Genomic DNA, 13,947 nt, shown 5'->3' on the forward strand with positions numbered 1-13,947 from the left:
CATTAAAGCGTCCGGGACAGGTAGGGATTAATATGTTTCACTATAGTGATGCAACCTTCAGACAAGCAAGAAATATTTATTTATTACTTCTGAGGACTGTGTTACACCCTGTCCCACGTTTTTCAAGCTGATAGGAGATGGCCTATTTTGGTATTGGGTAGAGAACATTCATCACGCAGCTGGTACGAATCAAACAAAAAGTAGGAGATCTACTTAGCTAGCGCTGAGTATATGAAATCAGTCTTCTTTGTTCCAATATCTCCAATGCAATGGACCCCAAAATACAGAACGGGGGATAATAGTGAAGTACAGTAGGTTTAATGGATACACATGAAAAAAATTGATTGCAACATTAAAATACACATCCAGAAATAAATGACATCAATAAACATCCATGCAACCGTGAAGGATGGCAGACCTACAGCAAATTACCGAATCCTGTGTTAACTGTGATGAATCACCAGTTCAGGGAGCGTGGGGTTAAGTAAATACAGCCCGGGTAGTAGTCACCTCTCCCTGCTCAGTTGTATATCCCAAGTGTCGGGTCCACTGCTTAAGTCTCTCCAACAGTCACAGTCCACTGACTGACGCCTTTCAACCCCTAGTAGTGGGGTCTTTTTCAAGGTCCCGCGACAGACAGAGGTGTCTACGGGGAGAAGTGGGGTCACCTGTGGTTTCTGGAAAAGGGGACATGTCACCCCCACTCCCATTTTTCAGGAGTGGCAGGGCCAAATTTCCTTGGCCTTGCAAACTGGACTGCAGCAGGCAGCCTGAGTTAGATTAGATTTACTCAAGATGAAGTCACAGAGGGACACTGAGACCAATGGTCGTCTTGTATGCACCTTTACCCATCTTCTGCATCTTCTTCATTTGCATTGCTTAAGTAACGCAACATGATAAGCTGCTGTGAGCAGCTTATCATATGTGAGCAAGCTGAATAGGACCTATGTTGAAAAATGGACTAGCCATAACACAACCCCAAAAACAAATCCCAAAAACAAATATATAATAGTTTTGTTGATGAAAGACTTGCCTTGTTGTTTCTCACAATGGCCATTGCTGTATAATATTTACTTGACACCTTTCCAAACTGTGATTAATATTGCATGAATTATATTGAAGGAACCATGTATGGATGTTATGCTCATTGTACAAAAACAGTACGGATGGTGTAATGGTTAGCATACCTGCCTCACAGTGCTGAGGTCGTGGGTTCAATTCCCACCATGGCCCTAACTGTGCAGAGTTTGTATATTCTCCCCGTACTTGCGTGGGTTACCTCCGGTTTCCTACCACAATCCAAAAATATACTGGTAGTTTAATTGGCTCCCAACAAATTAACCCTAGAATGTCTATGTGTGTGTGTACATGTGGTAGGGAATATAGATTGTAAGCTCCACTGGGGCAGGGACTGATGTGAGTGTTCAAATATCCTCTGTAAAGTGCTGCGGAATATGTGTGCGCTATATAAGAAACTGTTAATAAATTAATAATAAATAAATAAAACAGGGAGTCATTAAGCGCCGAACCTACCACATTGGTGTAACTAATAAACATGGCTCAACAGGCAGGATTGCACATTAAAGTAACTGGGACAGAGATGCTTGTGAAATGTTGGAGTGTTCAGTTTGCAGTGCATCCTAATTGTGGGCCTGATTCAGACCTGATCGCAGGACTGCAAATCTTTGGAGCCCAGTGATCAGGTAGTCGTCGACCCGCCAGAGAGTTTTCCCCCACCCCTGTGCACAGCTGTGAATGTGTTCGCAGCCGTGCACACTGGGGAAAACCATTTGCAATCATTCACCATTGAATGGATTTCCCCATGTTCGCAGCCGCCAAGTGTAGACTTACTTGGCTCTGCGATGTCCTTGTAGAGATGGAGGCCACTGTGCGGACGTAAGCGGCCCTCCCTCCATATGGCCGGGCGTCAATTGTGTTTTTTCAGGGCACTCTCAGAAAACGCTGGCATGCAGCCCTCAAGCGGCCAACATCTGTCAATCACCTAGAGAATGGCCAGCGATGGCAATCCACCCACTGGGCAATCCACTCAGGGGGACCATGCGCACTGTGTACCATGCGCAGGGCAGTTGTTTTGATTAATGCTCAGGCTGCTAATTCGCCGCTAAGCAAACAGGTCTGAATCAGACCCATTACCACATTGCTGAAACTGCTGTGTCCTGTTTATATATACAGAAAAACATTTACCTACTATTTTCTTGACATGGTAGCGGGAAGCCTGGCCTATGTAAGACAGGTCAGCATAAGGGAGAAAAGTACCAAAGACTTATTTAAAATGTACAGTAAAACAAAGTATAATTTTTGCCTGACCTTGTAGGTGGTGTAAGTTTCAATGGCAAAAGCCCTGAGGCGCCATACAGAATCAAGAATCAGAATCAAGAACACTTCCATATATTCACATTATAAGACTTCGACCTTTCCGGATCACTTCTTTTTTTTTTTTTACATAAATTCAATTGAGTTTGGATTTTTTGACACTGATCCAGAAAGTATTAAGTACCATACCAAATCATAATAAACACCACTAAACTGTTCCATAAACTACTAAAACTGTAATACAGGAATTACATCCCCAATGTCGTTGCTGGCTCCAGTTTGTACAGGTGCAATACATTACCCCATCACACAATAATTACACCTGGTGTCAGTTTCTCTGTAAATAGAGATATCCCTCTCTATCAGGTCCCACTGACAGCAAGGGAGAGACTAGCCAGATATGCTTGTAGTGAGACAACTCCGCGGGGATCTGAGAAAGACGCTTAGCCCAATTCAGACTGATCGCTGGGCTGTGGGTGTTCGGAGCCCAGCAAGCAACAAATGCCCCTCCCCCATGTGCACCGCTTCAAACGCGTACACAGCTGTGCACACAGGGGGGAAATCATTCGCCATTGAGTGATTTTCCCCTGCGGGAAGGCCGCTGGGAGTAGGAGGCCGCAGATTACATCAGCGGCCCTCCCTCCAAATGGACTGGTAACGTCTGCGCTTTCTGTGGAATGAACAGTAAACATCGGCGGCACGTCAAACACCCTGTGAGCAGCGAGCGTAGGATAGCCTTCGTTCATTGCCTTTGGGCTCACACATGCGCACATGTGCAATCGTTCCATAATCACTCGAGCATCAAATTCACAGCCCAGGGCATGGGTCTGAACCACACTGCCTGAATCAGGCCACGAGGAGGGCACTAAAAAAGTGCTGCAAAAAGGCCAAAAATTAACAAGCTATAAAAGTCACTGTGATCAGAGATAATGTACATAGGTCAACATCATCCCAAACATTACATACATGTGGGAGGGTCCCAAGGAAATAGCCCTGAGTGATTGATTAGAACACATTTTAAAAGAGAAATGCAAATCTTGAACATATTGCAGAGCATACTTGCCAATGCTCCTGGAAATTGTGGGATACTCACGATTTTTCGTGTAGTCACCTGCATCCCTGCAAGAATAGGAGAATCTCCCACATTCCACCTGCTTCTGAGTGAAGTGGGCAGGATGGGGAGATTATCGCAGTAATCCTGGAGCCGTATTGAAGGTGCAGTGTTAAATAAAGGACATGAATATTGTCATTTTAGCAGCACCCTGTCTAAAACGAATCCCTCAAATCACTACATTTTCCCACGTTGGAGTGCCAGTGGCAAAAGCAGGATCTTAAGAGGGGGGGGGTCCAAATATAATCCAAAATCTCCCACTCTACTTTGGAGTAAGTACGGGTGTATGGGAGAGCGGAACCACCCCTGAAAATTTGTCTTTTTATACACTGGATACTGTAAGGAAAACAATATTAATATTTAACCGTACAGATAGGCTGTTTCAAACATTTAAATAACATAAGTGGTCAGGATAAGGGAAGACATATCATAATACATAAACAAACATAATAGAACCAGTAGAAAAAAGAATGGGTGTGCGTGGTGCGCAACCAAACAGCAGCTGACACAGGGTTGTCAGACCCCAATAGGTTAAAAATTAAGAAGAAAGGAGTGTCAGCGCTGGCTATGCCAATAATTGGATCAGACGGTTCTCAAAAGATATAACAAATTTAATAAACATAAAAAATACAATATAAATTAAAATAAATGTATTAGATAAATAGGTGTGTATCAATAGGCTGAATGTCCAATTGTTAATCTTTTAAACATTATATCACCGGGATATTTGGGCTTGGTGGCACTTAATAACTGACAATCAATGTTACCATCCTGGGTGGTCTGGTGTATGGATGTGTCCAGACTGGTGACTGAAAGTGTCCTGAGTTGTCCTATATTTTCAAGGACTCACGGTTCCCACTTGTGTAGACTTCCTCTTGTTTTTGCTGGAATAATTAGGGATCAGGCGGTTATCCCAAATGCGATTGATCCAGTTGAATATCGAGGGACATCTGTGGGTAGGTCGGACAGGTCACCGATTCAGCAAGGATGGTGTCAGTATGCCAGGTTTACTGCAGCTCAATGCGTTTACCTGGAAGGTTTGTGCATCTGGCTTCATCAGGAGCAAGTGTCCAAATGAGAGCTCAAGGCTCATATATATATACCTGAGGACTTGATCAATTAGACAATCAAGAACCGTCTGACACTCCTTTCTTTATAATAGAACCAGTACTGCCCTTTCTAAGCTCACAATCTCCCACCTCATGGTAAGGCTCCTGTCTCTTCCTCCTTGAAGCTTCTCTCTGGTCCATTGCGATGTTAGAGGGCTCAGATACGCACATACAGTAAATGTGGTAGAAGAAGCTGGTACACTGGGCATGTGCAGCAGCTCTGCTCTGTCCCTTACACTTCATGTTGTTGTGGCAGCTCTATTAATCATCAGGGACATGCATCAGGGGAGGCACGGAAGGCACTGCTTCCCCTGTCACCTTAAAATAATACCAAAAATTACCTATGACACAAGTTCTGTGTCATAAGTATTTTCTTTATAATATTTTAGCGATTTGTAATATGTAGGATAGTTTGGGAGGCATTAATAAGTGTGCCTCTCACTAACTAGTTTACGGGGATGAAGATGGGGGCGGGGCTAAGCCCTGGGCTAAAAAAGGCCATTAAAAATAACGGCAAAAGAACTTATATAAGTGCTTCATTGACAGGGGCTGCTGTGATTGGACAGCAGATCCAGCTGCTGTCCAATCACAGCAGCCCCTGTCGACTAAGCTTCTGGAAGCACTGATCTCCCAGGTGGCTGTGACAGTGCCTCTCTGATCACAGCCACTACCACACGTCACTGTTGATCATATTATATACCAGTGCTGTTGCCATAATTTAACCCCTTCCCGACATTTGATGTATATATACGTCATGGCCGGGAAGTACTTCCCGACACATGACGTATATATACGTCATGACTTCAAACTGTCACTGCGTCTAGAGACGCAGTGACAGAGGGACAATGTCTGCTGTCCCTGACAGCAGACATGTCCCTGCATGCCCAGGGGGGGCTGCGATGCCGCCCCCCCGTCGGCGATCGCTGTGATTGGCTGTTCAGTGTGAACAGCCATTCACAGCGTTTTCTGTGTCACCGGCGAATAACGTTCGCCGGTGACACGGGATCGGAGGTGATTGGTGCTGTAAAGTACAGCACCAATCACCGCGGGGTGTAAGGTGACACTGGTGTCACCCCACCTCACCCCGCCCGCCCCCAAAGGCCGTGATTGGTTCGTCGGACCGACGGACCAATCACAGCCATGGAGGGGGGTTTAAACTAACGGTGACTGCACTGCAGACGCCATTCCGGTCTGGAATAGCGTGCAGTGCGGTCACCGTGCCCAGCTGCCGCCATATACTGACCAGAACCTTGCTAAATACTTACCTGATCACTGCCTGGATCTTGCTTCTTCTTGTGACATCCTGTGCTGTGTTGTGCTGTGTTGTGCTGCTGCGAGTTATTAGATAGAGAGATAGAGAGAGAGAGATAGAGAGAGATAGAGAGGCCTAGTGACAGAGAGTGCTATATTTTGTGCTGCTGCAGTGTAATAGAGTTATAGATAGAGAGATAGAGAGAGATAGAGAGAGATAGAGAGAGATAGAGAGAGAGAGATAGAGAGAGATAGAGAGATAGTGACAGATTGTGCTATATATTTTTTATATAATTGACTGCTGCCCCCCCTTTTGTGCTGATCAGTATAAATTAACTGATCAGCAACTTTTTGGGGGCGCAGGTTTTTTTTTATATATATATATATACCTGTCAGTGCTGCTGCTGCAGTGTCATAGAGTGATAGATAGTGAGAGATAGAGAGATAGAGAGATAGAGAGAGATAGTGACAGAGAGTGATAGAGACTGCTATATTTTGTGTCTGCTGCCCCCCTTTTGTGCACCCCCAGCAACTTTTTGGGGGTGCAGGGGTTATTTTTCATATATATAACTGTCAGTGCTGCTGCTGCAGTGTCATAGATTGATAGATAGTGAGAGATAGAGAGATAGAGAGAGATAGTGACAGAGAGTGATAGAGAGTGCTAAATTTTGTGTCTGCTGCCCCCGCCTTTTGTGCAGATCACTATATCTGAGGTGATCAGCAACTTTTTGGGGGTGCAGAGGTTTTTTTAATATATATATACCTGTCAGTTGCTGCCAGTTGCACTGTCAGTTGCACCAAAGGTTGTGCACCTGCTGCCCCTCACTGGTAATCAGTGTCGCATCACTGATCACCTTTTTTTTTTTTGAGGGTGCTGTGGGGTCTTTTTTAAATTTTTTTTTTTACACACACTGTGATTTTGTGGGTGTCCTGTGGCCACTGTGCGCTGATCAGTGACGTACATCACTGATCAGCTTTTTCGGCACAGGGTTGATCTATTTTTTTTTTTTTTTTTATCAAATTCCTGTTGCCTTTGAGCGCTGTTCAGTGACGGACGTTACTGACCAACATCTGTGCTCAATTTTTGGCGCAGGACCTTTTTTTTTTTTTTTAACCCCTTCAATTTTTTTTTTTTTTGACCCCTTCAATTTTTTTTTTTTTAACCCCTTCAATTTTTTTTTTTGTATAAAGTATTTTTTTTTTCTGCACTACATACACACTACACACTACATACCCCCCGTGTTGAAATAAAGTTTGTACCCCCCCTACACTATACACGTGTTGAAACATTTCACTACCAGTAACACAAAAATAAAAATGGCATCCCAAATGTCATCCCAAATGTCATCCCAGTCATCCAGAAGAATGTATTCAGTGGAGGAGGCATATGCCATGCTTGCCTCTGACTCTGACACAGCCAGTGAGGCAAGCGGGGAATTTGAAGGATTCGTCTTAAGCTCCTCTTCCTCCTCTGGTGATGAGGGACCCCCTCAAAGACGCCCCCGTAGAGCAGCTGAGACCCCCCCCCCAATAATTGATCTCGTATGGACCCCACCACCAGACAATTTTGAGCCCCAGGTTCCTGAGTTTTTGGCCATGCCAGGAATCCAATTTGATTCCACAGGTCTCAGAGAAATTGACTTTTTCAAATTATTTTTCTCTGATGATTTTATAAATTTAATGGTGGACCAAACTAATTTATATGCCCAGCAGTTTATTGCTCAAAACCCCACGTCATCATTTGCTAGGTGGACCCCTGTAGATGCAGTAGAGATGATGACGTTTTGGGGTCTGGTGTTTCATATGGGCATAGTAAAAAAGCCAGAAATTAGGCAATATTGGAGTACAGATGTTCTGTACAGCACCCCATTTTACCGTATGGCCATGCCCCGGGCTCGATTTGAGACGATCCTTAAATTTTTGCATTACAACAATAATGCACAGTGCCCACCCAGAGATGATCCCACCTTTGACCGGCTATTCAAAGTCAGGCCGGTCATTGATCATTTCAGTGCCAAATTTGAAGAGATGTACATCCCAGATAAATTCATTTGCATAGACGAGTCCCTTATACATTTTAAAGGAAGGGTTAAATTCCGCCAGTACCTTCCCAATAAGAGGGCAAGGTATGGCATAAAAATGTATAAGCTGTGTGAAAGCACCTCAGGGTACACTCACAGGTTTAGGATATATGAAGGGAAGGATTCAAGAATTGAACCGCCAGAATGCCCCCCCTCCCTCGTAGGTGTTAGTGGAAAAATTGTCTGGGATTTAGTGCACCCCTTCCTGGATAAAGGTTATCACCTCTATGTGGATAACTTTTACACTAGCATCCCCCTGTTTAAGGCCCTTGGTTCAAGAGGTACAGCAGCTTGCAGTACTGTGCGCAAGAACCAAAGAGGCCTCCCAAAAACGCACATTGCCCAAGTAATGAGAAGGGGTGAAAGCAGGGGAATATGCACCGAAAATATGTTGTTGGTCAAATATAAGGACAAGAGGGATGTCCTTATACTGACAACAATTCACGGAGACAGTACCACCTCCCTCCCTGTACGAGGTACCAGTACCCACACCTCAAAACCTAATTGTATCCTGGATTACAATAGGTACATGGGCGGAGTGGATCTTTCAGATCAGGTACTGAAGCCGTACAGTGCCCTGCGGAAAACAAAAATCTGGTACAAGAAGCTGGCCGTGTATATCATCCAGATGGCACTGTATAACGCTTACGTGCTATTCCGTTCTACCGGCCAGAGGGGGACATTTATGCACTTTCAAGAGGAAGTCATAAAGGGCCTAATATTTGGGAACCAGCAGGCAGAGGGCCCCAGTACTTCTAGTACTGGCCCCCGTATTTTACCAGGGCAGCATTTTCCGAACGAAATCCCCTCCACTGCAAGAAAGGGCAGGACACAAAAAAGGTGCAAAGTTTGCTATAAAAAGGGAATAAGAAAGGATACTATTTTCCACTGTGAAACTTGCCCCGACAAACCCGGCCTATGTATAAAGGAGTGTTTTAAAATATACCACACATCTATGGATTATTAGGTTCATCATTTCACCGTGCTTCGGGGGTCTTGCTAATGCCACATAGCACCCACCAACATTTCACCAGAATCTGAGCTGCAAAATCCAAAAATCACTCCTTCCCTTCTGCCATGCACCCAACTGGTATTTTTTGGTCACATATGAGGCATTGCCATACTCGGGAGAAATTGGGGCACAGATTTTGGGGTGCTTTTTCTGGGGTCACTTGTGGGGGGGTTCCACTGTATTGGTGCTTGGGGGGTCTTGCTAATGCGACATAGCACCCACCAAAATTCCACCAGAATCTGAGCTGCAAAATCCAAATATCACTCCTTCCCTTCTGAGTCCTGCCACTTTTTGGTCACACATGAGGCATTGCCGTACTCGGGAGAAATTGGGACACAGATTTTGGGGTGCTTTTTCTCCTTCATACCTTCTGAAAATGAAAAATTTTGAGCCAGAACTGCATTTTTGTGTAAAAAAATGTAATTTTTCATTTGCACTGCCCAGTTGTATCAAAATTGGTGAAACCCCTGGGGGTTTGAAATGTACACTATACCCCTAGATGAATTCCCTGAGGGGTGTAGTTTGCAAAATGGGGTCACTTGTGGGGGGGTTCCACTGTATTGGTGCTTGGGGGGTCTTGCTAATGCGACATAGCACCCACCAAAATTCCACCAGAATCTGAGCTGCAAAATCCAAAAATCACTCCTTCCCTTCTGAGTCCTGCCATGCACCCAACTGGTATTTTTTGGTCACATGTGAGGCATTGCCGTACTCGGGAGAAATTGGGGCACAGATTTTGGGGTGCTTTTTCTCCTTCATACCTTCTGAAAATGAAAAATTTTGAGCCAGAACTGCATTTTTGTGTAAAAAAATTTAATTTTTCATTTTCACTGCCCAGTTGTATCAAAATTGGTGAAACCCCTGGGGGTTTGAAATGTACACTATACCCCTAGATGAATTCCCTGAGGGGTGTAGTTTGCAAAATGGGGTCACTTGTGGGGGGGTTCCACTGTATTGGTGCTTGGGGGGTCTTGCTAATGCGACATAGCACCCACCAAAATTCCACCAGAATCTGAGCTGCAAAATCCAAATATCACTCCTTCCCTTCTGAGTCCTGCCACTTTTTGGTCACACATGAGGCATTGCCGTACTCGGGAGAAATTGGGACACAGATTTTGGGGTGCTTTTTCTCCTTCATACCTTCTGAAAATGAAAAATTTTGAGCCAGAACTGCATTTTTGTGTAAAAAAAATGTAATTTTTCATTTGCACTGCCCAGTTGTATCAAAATTGGTGAAACCCCTGGGGGTTTGAAATGTACACTATACCCCTAGATGAATTCCCTGAGGGGTGTAGTTTGCAAAATGGGGTCACTTGTGGGGGGGTTCCACTGTATTGGTGCTTGGGGGGTCTTGCTAATGCGACATAGCACCCACCAAAATTCCACCAGAATCTGAGCTGCAAAATCCAAAAATCACTCCTTCCCTTCTGAGTCCTGCCATGCACCCAACTGGTATTTTTTGGTCACATGTGAGGCATTGCCGTACTCGGGAGAAATTGGGGCACAGATTTTGGGGTGCTTTTTCTCCTTCATACCTTCTGAAAATGAAAAATTTTGAGCCAGAACTGCATTTTTGTGTAAAAAAATGTAATTTTTCATTTTCACTGCCCAGTTGTATCAAAATTGGTGAAACCCCTGGGGGTTTGAAATGTACACTATACCCCTAGATGAATTCCCTGAGGGGTGTAGTTTGCAAAATGGGGTCACTTGTGGGGGGGTTCCACTGTATTAGTGCTTGGGGGGTCTTGCTAATGCGACATAGCACCCACCAAAATTCCACCAGAATCTGAGCTGCAAAATCCAAAAATCACTCCTTCCCTTCTGAGTCCTGCCATGCACCCAACTGGTATTTTTTGGTCACATGTGAGGCATTGCCGTACTCGGGAGAAATTGGGGCACAGATTTTGGGGTGCTTTTTCTCCTTCATACCTTCTGAAAATGAAAAATTTTGAGCCAGAACTGCATTTTTGTGTAAAAAAATGTAATTTTTCATTTTCACTGCCCAGTTGTATCAAAATTGGTGAAACCCCTGGGGGTTTGAAATGTACACTATACCCCTAGATGAATTCCCTGAGGGGTGTAGTTTGCAAAATGGGGTCACTTGTGGGGGGGTTCCACTGTATTGGTGCTTCGGGGTCTTGCTAATGCGACATAGCACCCACCAAAATTCCACCAGAATCTGAGCTGCAAAATCCAAAAATCACTCCTTCCCTTCTGAGTCCTGCCATGCACCCAACTGGTATTTTTTGGTCACATGTGAGGCATTGCCGTACTCGGGAGAAATTGGGGCACAGATTTTGGGGTGCTTTTTCTCCTTCATACCTTCTGAAAATGAAAAATTTTGAGCCAGAACTGCATTTTTGTGTAAAAAAATGTAATTTTTCATTTGCACTGCCCAGTTGTATCAAAATTGGTGAAACCCCTGGGGGTTTGAAATGTACACTATACCCCTAGATGAATTCCCTGAGGGGTGTAGTTTGCAAAATGGGGTCACTTGTGGGGGGGTTCCACTGTATTGGTGCTTGGGGGGTCTTGCTAATGCGACATAGCACCCACCAAAATTCCACCAGAATCTGAGCTGCAAAATCCAAAAATCACTCCTTCCCTTCTGAGTCCTGCCATGCACCCAAATGGTATTTTTTGGTCACATGTGAGGCATTGCCGTACTCGGGAGAAATTGGGGCACAGATTTTGGGGTGCTTTGTCTCCTTCATTCCTTGTGAAAATGAAAAATTTTGAGCCAGAACTGCATTTTTGTGTAAAAAATGTAATTTTGCATTTGCACAGCCCAGTTGTATCAAAATTGGTGAAACCCCTGGGGGTTTGAAATGTACACTATACCCCTAGATGAATTCCCTGAGGGGTGTAGTTTGCAAAATGGGGTCACTTGTGGGGGGTTCCACTGTATTGGTGCTTGGGGGGTCTTGCTAATGCGACATAGCACCCACCAAAATTCCACCAGAATCTGAGCTGCAAAATCCAAAAATCACTCCTTCCCTTCTGAGTCCTGCCATGCACCCAAATGGTATTTTTTGGTCACATGTGAAGCATTGCCGTACTCGGGAGAAATTGGGGCACAGATTTTGGGGTGCTTTTTCTCCTTCATACCTTCTGAAAATGAAAAATTTTGAGCCAGAACTGCATTTTTGTGTAAAAAAATGTAATTTTTCATTTTCACTGCCCAGTTGTATCAAAATTGGTGAAACCCCTGGGGGTTTGAAATGTACACTATACCCCTAGATGAATTCCCTGAGGGGTGTAGTTTGCAAAATGGGGTCACTTGTGGGGGGGTTCCACTGTATTGGTGCTTGGGGGGTCTTGCTAATGCAACATAGCACCCACCAACATTCCACCAGAATCTGAGCTGCAAAATCCAAAAATCACTCCTTCCTTTCTGAGTCCTGCCATGCACCCAAATGGTATTTTTTGGTCACATGTGAGGTATTGCCGTACTCGGGAGAAATTGGGGCACAGATTTTGGGGTGCTTTTTCTCCTTCATACCTTCTGAAAATGAAAAATTTTGAGCCAGAACTGCATTTTTGTGTAAAAAATTTAATTTTTCATTTTCACTGCCCAGTTGTACCACAATTGGTGAAACCCCTGGGGGTTTGAAATGTACACTATACCCCTAGATGAATTCCCTGAGGGGTGTAGTTTGCAAAATGGGGTCACTTGTGGGGGGGTTCCTAAATTTTAGCATCTTATGGTGCCTAGAAACCTACATGGTGCCTAAAAAATAATCTCATAAAAAGGAGGCTCCAAAATCAAGTAGGTGCTCCTTCTATTATGAAGCATGTGGTTTGGTCAATGTGCACACTAGGGCCACATATAGGATATTTATGAAAACAAAAGAATTGGGGGAATCAATTTTTAGTCACATTTCTCTAGTAAAATGTACTGTGTTCCTTAGAAAAATGTATTAAAATTGCAAATCTGCAAAAAAAATGAAATTTTGAAATTTCACCTACACTTTGTTTTAATACCTGTGAAACACCTAAAGGGTTAACAAACTTCCAAAATGCTGTTTTGAATACTGTGAGGGGTGCAGTTTTTGAAATGGTATCATTTATGGGGGTGTCTCACATACAAGTCCCTCAAAGTCACATCAGAACTGAACTGGTCCCTAAAAAAATCAGTGTTTGAAATTTTCTTGAAAATTTGAGAATTTGCTATTCATATTGTAAGCCTCCTAGTGTCCAAAAAAATTAAAAGGAAGTTGAAATAATGATGGAAACATAAAGTAGACATATGGTCTATGTTAGTTATTAACTATTTTGAGTGGTATGATTATTTGTCTCACAAGCAGAAAATTTAACATTTTGCAAATTGCTAAATTTTCCATTTTTTACGACATTTTGGTATTTTTCACAAAAAAACACAGACTGTATCGACCCAAATTTACCACTAATTTGAAGTACAATGTGTCACGAAAAAACAATCTCAAAATCACTGGGATAAGTAAAAGCAAAAAAAAGTTATCCCCACTTAAGTGATACATGTCAGATTTGAAAAAAAGGGCTCTGTCAGGAACGCAAAAACTGGCTCTGTCAGGAAGGGGTTAAGGCACTTGGCAAGAGGAGGGCGGTTTCTGGGCAACCAGAAACCCCCCTGCGTTTGCCTATGAGTGCTGCCTTATGATTTGAGAGCCTGACAAAGCCCCCTGAAGCATCCAGAAATGTCTTAAGGTGCCCACACACTAGAACGATTAATCGTCCGATTTCATTGTTTTTGCTCGTTTGGACGATTAATCGTTCGATTTGTGTGTGCACATCGATCAGTATTTTTTATACTTACATTCCGATGCGCGTCCCCGTGTATCAGACATTGCGAAAGCAGGGATATGGGCGGGCAGCTGGCATCTGGCTATGTCAGCTGTCTGCCCCCCACACGTGAGTCACAGCCCACAGAAAGGGGTCCAATTGGGAGGGAACACCTCCCAATTGGACTGCCAGTACTTGTGTAATATCTGGGCGCCCGATTTTTTCATTGTATTGCATCGCAATATAGTGGCATACAATTCATGTGATGCGATTTTTCATTGTAAAGAC

Source organism: Crinia signifera, chromosome 6 (assembly GCF_055691185.1).
Source record: "Crinia signifera chromosome 6, ASM5569118v1, whole genome shotgun sequence".
Lineage (NCBI taxonomy): Eukaryota > Metazoa > Chordata > Amphibia > Anura > Myobatrachidae > Crinia > Crinia signifera.